The sequence below is a fragment of the Chroicocephalus ridibundus genome, unplaced genomic scaffold (assembly GCF_963924245.1).
Source record: "Chroicocephalus ridibundus unplaced genomic scaffold, bChrRid1.1 SCAFFOLD_161, whole genome shotgun sequence".
Lineage (NCBI taxonomy): Eukaryota > Metazoa > Chordata > Aves > Charadriiformes > Laridae > Chroicocephalus > Chroicocephalus ridibundus.
Genome location: NW_026961317.1, coordinates 97,501 through 107,500, shown reverse-complemented (window position 1 = coordinate 107,500; position 10,000 = coordinate 97,501).

The window sequence follows — 10,000 nt, the reverse complement described above, 5'->3', positions numbered from 1 at the left end:
CCGCGCCCTGCCGCTGGAACCGGGCCCCGGGAGCCCAGGTCTCACCCCCCGTGGCGGCGGGCGGCGGCGGTGGTGGTGGGGCAGCAGCAGCAGCAGCAGCTGCTTTCCCAAGGACGGGCGCCACGGGCAGAAGAGCGGCCCGAGGGCCTTCCCCCCCCCGCCCCACCCCCCCCCCCCCCCCGCCAGGCACAGGTGCAGGCCGGGCACGGGCGCGGCCCAGCGAGACGGCTGTAACAGAGAAGGCGGCGTTCTGGAGAGCGTTACAAATCCTTCGCATCTCTTTCGGGCGCGCACCGTGTCCCCCCCGAAACACACCCGCCCCCCCACCCCCCCCACCCCGGCCCTCCTCAGTCCCCCCTCCACACCCCCAAGACCCCGTCTGGCACCTCCCGCACACGTGCGCGCAACACAGACGCGCCGACGCAGACGAGCGCCCCCCCCCCCCACCTCCCAGGCCAAGACCCCTCACGAGTGGCAGACACGGGCACACACCCAGGCCACCCACACCCGCCCCGCGCCGCCCCACGGCCGCCCCACAACTCACCCACAGGCAGGGACCCGACTGACCCTCAAGGACCACACAGGCCTCCGGGCCCCCTCTACCCGCCAAGGCAGCCAGGCATCTGGGTCACGTCTGCCCCACAAGTACTGCCCCCGCACTGCCCCATCGCTGCCCCGCGAGTGCTCCCCGAGGAACAGCAGGCTTCCGGGTCACAGCTGCCCAGCAAGTACTGCCCCCGCGCTGCCCCACGGCTGCCCCTCCAGTGCTCCCCGAGGAACCGCAGGCCTCTGGGCCTGCCGTCTCCCCCCAGGGAAGACAGAACTGCGGGTGCCCCTGGCCCCACAGCTGCCCCGCAGTGCCCCACAGCTGCTCCGCAGGTGCTTCCCGAGGTACAGCAGGCCTTGGGCCTGCCGTCTCCACCCAGGAAAGACAGGCCTGCGGGTGCCCCCGGCCCCACAGCTTCCCCACCAGTGCCCCACAGCAGCCTTGCAAGTGCTCCCCGAGGAACAGCAGGCTTCTGGGTCACAGCTGCCCCGCAAGTCCTGCCCCCGCGCTGCCCCACGGCTGCCCCTCCAGTGCTCCCCGAGGAACCGCAGGCCTCTGGGCCTGCCGTCTCCCCCCAGGGAAGGCAGACCTGCGGGTGGCCCTGGCCCCACAGCTGCCCCGCAGGGCCCCACGGCTGCCCTGCGAGTGCTCCCCGAGGAACCGCAGGCCTCTGGGCATGCAGTCTGCTTCCAGGGAACTCAGGCCGGCGGGTGCCTCTGGCCCCACAGCTTCCCCAGCCGTGCCCCACGGCTGCCCCGCAAGTGCTCCCCGAGGAACCGCAGGCCTCTGGGTCACATCTGCCCCACAAGCGCTGCCCCAGCGCAGCCCCACGGCTGCCCCTCCAGTGCTCCCCGAGGAACCGCAGGCCTCTGGGCCTGCCGTCTGCCCCCAGGGAAGACAGACCCGTGGGTGCCCCTGGCCCCACAGCTGCCCCGCAGGGCCCCACGGCTGCCCCGCAAGTGCTCCCCGAGGAGCAGCATGCCTTGGGCCTGCCGTCTCCCCCCAGGGAAGACAGACCTGCGGGTGCCCCTGGCCCCACAGCTGCCCCGCAGTGCCGCACAGCTGCTCCGCAGGTGCTCCCTGAGGAACCGCAGGCCTTGGGCCTGCCGTCTCCCCCCAGGGAAGGCAGGCCTGCGGGTGCCCCTGGCCCCACAGCTTCCCCACCAGTGCCCCACAGCAGCCTTGCAAGTGCTCCCCGAGGAACCACAGGCCTCTGTGTCACATCTGCCCCACAAGTGCTGCGCCAGTGCTGCCCCGCGGCTGCCCCGCGAGTGCTCCCCGAGGAACCGCAGGCCTCTGGGCATGCAGTCTGCTTCCAGGGAACTCAGGCCGGCGGGTGCCTCTGGCCCCACAGCTTCCCCAGCCGTGCCCCACGGCTGCCCCGCAAGTGCTCCCCGAGGAACCGCAGGCCTCTGGGTCACATCTGCCCCACAAGCGCTGCCCCAGCGCAGCCCCACGGCTGCCCCTCCAGTGCTCCCCGAGGAACCGCAGGCCTCTGGGCCTGCCGTCTCCCCCCAGGGAAGACAGACCCGTGGGTGCCCCTGGCCCCACAGCTGCCCCGCAGTGCCCCACAGCTGCTCCGCAGGTGCTCCCCGAGGAACAGCAGGCCTTGGGCCTGCCGTCTCCACCCAGGAAAGACAGGCCTGCGGGTGCCCCTGGCCCCACAGCTGCCCCGCAGGGCCCCACGGCTGCCCCGCAAGTGCTCCCCGAGGAACAGCATGCCTTGGGCCTGCCGTCTCCCCCCAGGGAAGACAGACCTGCCGGTGCCCCTGGCCCCGCAGCTGCCCCGCAGTGCCCCACAGCTGCTCCGCAGGTGCTCCCTGAGGAACCGCAGGCCTTGGGCCTGCCGTCTCCCCTCAGGAAAGACAGGCCTGCGGGTGCCCCTGGCCCCACAGCTTCCCCACCAGTGCCCCACAGCAGCCTTGCAAGTGCTCCCCGAGGAACCACAGGCCTCTGTGTCACATCTGCCCCACAAGTGCTGCCCCGCGGCTGCCCCGCGGCTGCCCTGCAAGTGCTCCCCGAGGAACCACAGGCAACTGTGTCACATCTGCCCCACAAGTGCTGCCCCGCGGCTGCCCCACGGCTGCCCCTCCAGTGCTCCCCGAGGAACCGCAGGCCTCTGGGCCTGCCGTCTGCCCCCAGGGAAGACAGACCCGTGGGTGCCCTTGGCCCCACAGCTGCCCCGCAGGGCCCCACGGCTGCCCCGCAAGTGCTCCCCGAGGAACAGCAGGCCTTGGGCCTGCCGTCTCCCCCCAGGGAAGGCAGGCCTGCGGGTGCCCCTGGCCCCACAGCTGCCCCGCAGTGCCCCGCGGCTGCCCCGCAAGTGCTCCCCGAGGAGCCGCAGGCCTCTGGGTCACAGCTGCCCCTCAAGTACTGCCCCAGTGCTGCCCCACGGCTGCTCCGCAAGTGCTCCCCGAGGAACAGCATGCCTTGGGCCTGCCGTCTCCCCCGAGGAAAGAGAGGCCTGCGGGTGCCCCTGGCCCCACACCTGCCCCTCCAGTGCTCCCTGAGGAACAGCGGGCCTCTGGGTCACATCTGCCCCACAAGTGCTGCCCCACAGCTGCCCTGCAAGTGCTCCCCGAGGAACCGCAGGCCTCTGGGCCTGCCGTCTCCCCCCAGGGAAGACAGGCCTGCGGGTGCCCGTCGCCACACAGCTGCCCCGCAAGTGCTCCCCGAGGAACCGCAGGCCTCTGGGTCACATCTGCCCCACAAGTACTGTCCCAGAGCAGCCCCAGGGCTGCCCCGCAAGTGCTCCCCGAGGACCCGCAGGCCTCTGGGCCTGCCGTCTCCCCCCAGGGAAGACAGGCCTGCGGGTGCCCCTGGCCCCGCAGCTGCCCCTCCAGTGCTCCCTGAGGAACAGCGGGCCTCTGGGTCACATCTGCCCCACAAGTGCTGCCCCACAGCTGCCCCGCAAGTGCTCCCCGAGGAGCCGCAGGCCTCTGGGCCTGCAGTCTGCCCCCAGGGAACCCAGGCCTGCGGGTGCCTCTGGCCCCACAGCTTCCCAAACAGTGCCCCACGGCTGATCCGCAAGTGCTCCCCGAGGAACAGCAGGCCTCTGGGTCACAGCTGCCCCGCAAGTGCTGCCCCACGGCTGCCCCTCCAGCGCTCCCCGAGGAACCGCAGGCCTCTGGGCCTGCCGTCTCCCCCCAGGGAAGACAGGCCTGCGGGTGCCCCTGGCCCCACAGCTGCCCCGCAGTGCCCCACGGCTGCCCCGCAAGTGCTCCCCGAGGAACCGCAGGCCTCTGGGTCACATCTGCCCCACGACTACCGGTCCAGCGCTGCCCCACGGCTGCCCTGCAGCTGCTCCTCAGGGAATAGTGGGACTCTGGGCCTGCCTTCTCCCCCCAGGGAAGGCAGGCCTGCGGGTGCCCCGGCCCCACAGCTGCCCCGCAGAGCCCCACGGCTGCCCCGCAAGTGCTCCCCGAGGAACAGCAGGCCTCTGGGTCACATCTGCCCCACAAGTACTGCCCCAGCCCTGCCCCACGGCTGCCCTGCAGGTGCTCCCCAGGGAATAGCGGGTCTGTGGGCCTGCCCTCTCCCCCCAGGGAAGACAGGCCTGCGGGTGCCGCTGGCACCACAGCTGCCCCACAAACGCCTCACGGCTGCCCCAGCTGTGCCCCCCGGCTGCCCCGCAAGTGCTCCCCAAGGCACCCAGGCATCTGGGTCACATCTGCCCCACACCAACTGCGCGCACACCGTGGCACTTGCACACGGCTGCACCATCTCCCCCGGCCCTTCCCATTCCCCCCTTCGCCTCTCACCCCCCCCCCCCCAGCAGGCCTCTCCCCCAGCCCCAAAGCCGCGTCTGCCGCCGCACGCACACGTGCACAGAACACCCACCCCACCCCCTCCAACGGGCCCGAACCTCTCGCGTGCGGCAGACGCAGACGCAGACGCAGACAGAGCGTCTCCCCCCAAGCCCTGCCGCCGCCACCGAATTACCACCCACCCCCCCGCCACACCCCGCTGTCCCCCTTCCCCCCCCCCCCCCGCCTCTCTTCACCACCCGGTTCACTGCGAATCCGGCCGCCCCCTCCCCACGCTGCCCTCGTGCAGGTTTGCCACCCACCCCCCCCCACCCCCCCCCCCCCCGGCAAGGACGGCGGGAGACTTTAGGACCCAGCGGAGTCCCTGCCGGCTCCGTGCCCGGGCGGGTTAAGGGATTCCCGGTGGCGAGCGGGGATCTAACCCCGGCTGCCGAGTCTCTACCCTGCCGCGCCCCTGCCCGTGCCCGTGCCCCGGCGCTCCCGCCTTCCTTTCTCAGCCGCTCGCTCGCTCGCTCGCTCGCTCTCTCTGCTGCGCGCCTGCCCGCCCCTGCCGCGGCTGGAGAACCCACTGAAACCCACCCCCCCCGCCCCCAGCACACACAACGCCGCCCCCCCCCACCTTACCGACCCAAAACCTACTCCGAAAAGAGGCACCGCGTGCCTGCCGCCCTCTCCCCGGCCCACCTCTGCGCCGTGATCCCCGCCCGCTCGCCGCCCGCTCTCGCCTGCCTCCGCACCGGCACCCCTTCCCCGCCGCTGCCGCTTGCCGGGCAGTGGTCTGCTCGCGCGCCCGCGCAGGGCGCGAAGCCGCGGACCGCCACGCCCCACCCCCACCCCCGCCCCCGACCTGATCCGGCTCAGGGTGGCGGCTCTGCCAGTGGCGCTTAAATCACGAACGAAAAAAAGTTAAAACTTACTTTTTCGCCCACCCCAACCCCTCCCCCCACCCACATACCCCCCCCCCCTCGCCCGACAGCGCCCCCCCCCCCCCCCCCGCCTCTCTTCACCACCCGGTTCACTGCGAATCCGGCCGCCCCCTCCCCACGCTGCCCTCGTGCAGGTTTGCCACCCACCCCCCCCACCCCCCCCCCCCCGGCAAGGACGGCGGGAGACTTTAGGACCCAGCGGAGTCCCTGCCGGCTCCGTGCCCGGGCGGGTTAAGGGATTCCCGGTGGCGAGCGGGGATCTAACCCCGGCTGCCGAGTCTCTACCCTGCCGCGCCCCTGCCCGTGCCCGTGCCCCGGCGCTCCCGCCTTCCTTTCTCAGCCGCTCGCTCGCTCGCTCGCTCTCTCTGCTGCGCGCCTGCCCGCCCCTGCCGCGGCTGGAGAACCCACTGAAAACCACCCCCCCCGCCCCCAGCACACACAACGCCGCCCCCCCCCACCTTACCGACCCAAAACCTACTCCGAAAAGAGGCACCGCGTGCCTGCCGCCCTCTCCCCGGCCCACCTCTGCGCCGTGATCCCCGCCCGCTCGCCGCCCGCTCTCGCCTGCCTCCGCACCGGCACCCCTTCCCCGCCGCTGCCGCTTGCCGGGCAGTGGTCTGCTCGCGCGCCCGCGCAGGGCGCGAAGCCGCGGACCGCCACGCCCCACCCCCACCCCCGCCCCCGACCTGATCCGGCTCAGGGTGGCGGCTCTGCCAGTGGCGCTTAAATCACGAACGAAAAAAAGTTAAAACTTACTTTTTCGCCCACCCCAACCCCTCCCCCCACCCACATACCCCCCCCCCCTCGCCCGACAGCGCCCCCCCCCCCCCCGCCTCTCTTCACCACCCGGTTCACTGCGAATCCGGCCGCCCCCTCCCCACGCTGCCCTCGTGCAGGTTTGCCACCCACCCCCCCCACCCCCCCCCCCCCGGCAAGGACGGCGGGAGACTTTAGGACCCAGCGGAGTCCCTGCCGGCTCCGTGCCCGGGCGGGTTAAGGGATTCCCGGTGGCGAGCGGGGATCTAACCCCGGCTGCCGAGTCTCTACCCTGCCGCGCCCCTGCCCGTGCCCGTGCCCCGGCGCTCCCGCCTTCCTTTCTCAGCCGCTCGCTCGCTCGCTCGCTCGCTCTCTCTGCTGCGCGCCTGCCCGCCCCTGCCGCGGCTGGAGAACCCACTGAAAACCACCCCCCCCGCCCCCAGCACACACAACGCCGCCCCCCCCCACCTTACCGACCCAAAACCTACTCCGAAAAGAGGCACCGCGTGCCTGCCGCCCTCTCCCCGGCCCACCTCTGCGCCGTGATCCCCGCCCGCTCGCCGCCCGCTCTCGCCTGCCTCCGCACCGGCACCCCTTCCCCGCCGCTGCCGCTTGCCGGGCAGTGGTCTGCTCGCGCGCCCGCGCAGGGCGCGAAGCCGCGGACCGCCACGCCCCACCCCCACCCCCGCCCCCGACCTGATCCGGCTCAGGGTGGCGGCTCTGCCAGTGGCGCTTAAATCACGAACGAAAAAAAGTTAAAACTTACTTTTTCGCCCACCCCAACCCCTCCCCCCACCCACATACCCCCCCCCTCGCCCGACAGCGCCCCCCCCCCCCCCGCCCCCCGCCCCCCGCCGGGACGATCCGGGTCAGGCTGGCGGCTACGACAGTGACGCTAAAAACGTGAACGAAAAAAAAAGAGCAAAATTATTTATAACCACCCGGTGATAAATCAAAATTATTTATCACCCCCCGGCCCCCCCGCCGCCCCAGCGCCCCCCCCCCCCCCCCCCCCCCGCCGCGAGAAACACCCTGCCCGCACGCACTTGTTGGAAGGCATGATCCGGGTCAGGCTGGCCGCTGTGCCGGTGACGCTTAAATCATGAACGAAAAGAAAAAAACAAAAATATCACCCCCACCCCACACCGGCTGTCGGGTCTACCCGGCTCCGGGGTCGGTGTCGCCTGTCAGGTCTACCCGGCTCCGGGGTCGGTGTCGCCTGTCAGGTCTACCCGGCTCCGGGGACCGGGTCGGCTGTCAGGTCTACCCGGCTCCGGGGACCGGGTCGGCTGTCAGGTCTACCCGGCTCCGGGGACCGGACCGGCTGTCAGGTCTACCCAGCTCCGGGGACCGGGTCGGCTGTCAGGTCTACCCGGCTCCGGGGACCGGGTCGGCTGTCAGGTCTACCCGGCTCCGGGGACCGGGTCGGCTGTCAGGTCTACCCGGCTCCGGGGACCGGATCGGCTGTCAGGTCTACCCGGCTCCGGGGACCGGGTCGGCTGTCAGGTCTACCCGGCTCCGGGGACCGGGTCGGCTGTCAGGTCTACCCGGCTCCGGGGACCGGGTCGGCTGTCAGGTCTACCTCGCTCCGGGGACCGGGTCGGCTGTCAGGTCTACCCGGATCCGGGGACCGGGTCGGCTGTCAGGTCTACCTCGCTCCGGGGACCGGGTCGGCTGTCAGGTCTACCTCGCTCCGGGGACCGGGTCGGCTGTCAGGTCTACCCGGCTCCGGGGACCGGGTCGGCTGTCAGGTCTACCCGGCTCCGGGGACCGGATCGGCTGTCAGGTCTACCTCGCTCCGGGGACCGGGTCGGCTGTCAGGTCTACCCGGCTCCGGGGACCGGATCGGCTGTCAGGTCTACCTCGCTCCGGGGACCGGTTCGGCTGTCAGGTCTACCCGGCTCCGGGGACCGGGTCGGCTGTCAGGTCTACCTCGCTCCGGGGACCGGGTCGGCTGTCAGGTCTACCCGGCTCCGGGGACCGGACCGGCTGTCAGGTCTACCCGGCTCCGGGGACCGGACCGGCTGTCAGGTCTACCTCGCTCCGGGGACCGGGTCGGCTGTCAGGTCTACCCGGCTCCGGGGACCGGATCGGCTGTCAGGTCTACCCGGCTCCGGGGACCGGACCGGCTGTCAGGTCTACCTCGCTCCGGGGACCGGGTCGGCTGTCAGGTCTACCCGGCTCCGGGGACCGGGTCGGCTGTCAGGTCTACCTCGCTCCGGGGACCGGGTCGGCTGTCAGGTCTACCCGGCTCCGGGGACCGGACCGGCTGTCAGGTCTACCCGGCTCCGGGGACCGGACCGGCTGTCAGGTCTACCCGGCTCCGGGGACCGGGTCGGCTGTCAGGTCTACCCGGCTCCGGGGACCGGACCGGCTGTCAGGTCTACCCGGCTCCGGGGACCGGATCGGCTGTCAGGTCTACCCGGCTCCGGGGACCGGACCGGCTGTCAGGTCTACCTCGCTCCGGGGACCGGGTCGGCTGTCAGGTCTACCCGGCTCCGGGGACCGGACCGGCTGTCAGGTCTACCCGGCTCCGGGGACCGGGTCGGCTGTCAGGTCTACCTCGCTCCGGGGACCGGGTCGGCTGTCAGGTCTACCCGGCTCCGGGGACCGGATCGGCTGTCAGGTCTACCCGGCTCCGGGGACCGGGTCGGCTGTCAGGTCTACCTCGCTCCGGGGACCGGGTCGGCTGTCAGGTCTACCCGGCTCCGGGGACCGGATCGGCTGTCAGGTCTACCCGGCTCCGGGGACCGGGTCGGCTGTCAGGTCTACCTCGCTCCGGGGACCGGGTCGGCTGTCAGGTCTACCCGGCTCCGGCGGTACTTTGTGCCGGAGTGGCCAGGTAGACCTGGTGTCCGCAGCACGCACTTCCAGCCGCCGAAGGGGTCGCTGTTTTTCGTTACCTCCAGTTGTGTCATCGTAAGAGGCGGCGTCTTTGGCGCGCCTCCCCGGTGGGCAGTGCCAGCGCTCTTGAGGCCGTCCGGGGGTAGAGACGTGATTTTCCGTATATGGGAGGGAGTACTTACTCGGCTCCTAAGGGCTTCCAGCGCCAAGGCGCATCCTGCGGGCTGACTTCCCGCTGAAAGCAGAGGTGAGGGGCGGCACCTCTGGCTACTTTCCTGGCAGACATCCGTGCATTTACCGAACGAAATTTGTTGCTCCGGGGTAGGCGTCTCCCCGCTGGGCAGGGCGAAGAGCGGTGGCCGGCGGCGGTCACCGGCACTTTCGAATGCCGGAAGACCGGGGGGAGACAAGCCTGCCGCGGCTTTCCCCCGGTCCTCTCGTGCTCAGTCCCCAGGGAACCGTGCTCGCGAGCGGGTGGACGGCGGCAGCCTCCCGCTCCCCCCCGCATTTTGCCTGATCCACACCCGCAGCCAGCGCCCGCTGAGGCGTTCACCCAGGGGCGCGCCGCGGAGGCTCCACGCCGGACCTCTCGCAGACGTCGCCTCCTCGCTCGCACGCAGGGCCCCGCGTCTGTCTGGCCGCCCACCCCCGGGTGGCGGCTGGCGCGCGCGGCTGTCGGCTGTCCCAGGACCGTGGCCGTGGGGCCTCGGGAGCGCTCTTTGCTCCCCCTCGATTCTCTCGCTTTTCTCTATCACCGATCGTTTTGGCATACCCGGGGCGCGTCGGAGGGGCTGCGGGGCGGGCCGGCCGTCAAACGCCGGTGTTCAGGTCCCGTAGCACCCCTCCACCAGACGCGTCCCTCTCACTCGCACGCAGGGCCCCCGTGTCTGGTTGCCCACCCCCGGGTGAGCGGCTGGCACGCGCGCGGCTGTCGGCTGTCCCAGGACCGTGGCCGTGGGGCCTCCGGGAGCGCTCTTTGCTCCCCCTCGATTCTCTCGCTTTTCTCTATCACCGATCGTTTTGGCATACCCGGGGCGCGTCGGAGGGGCTGCGGGGCGGGCCGGCCGTCAAACGCCGGTGTTCAGGTCCCGTAGCACCCCTCCACCAGACGCGTCCCTCTCACTCGCACGCAGGGCCCCCGTGTCTGGTTGCCCACCCCC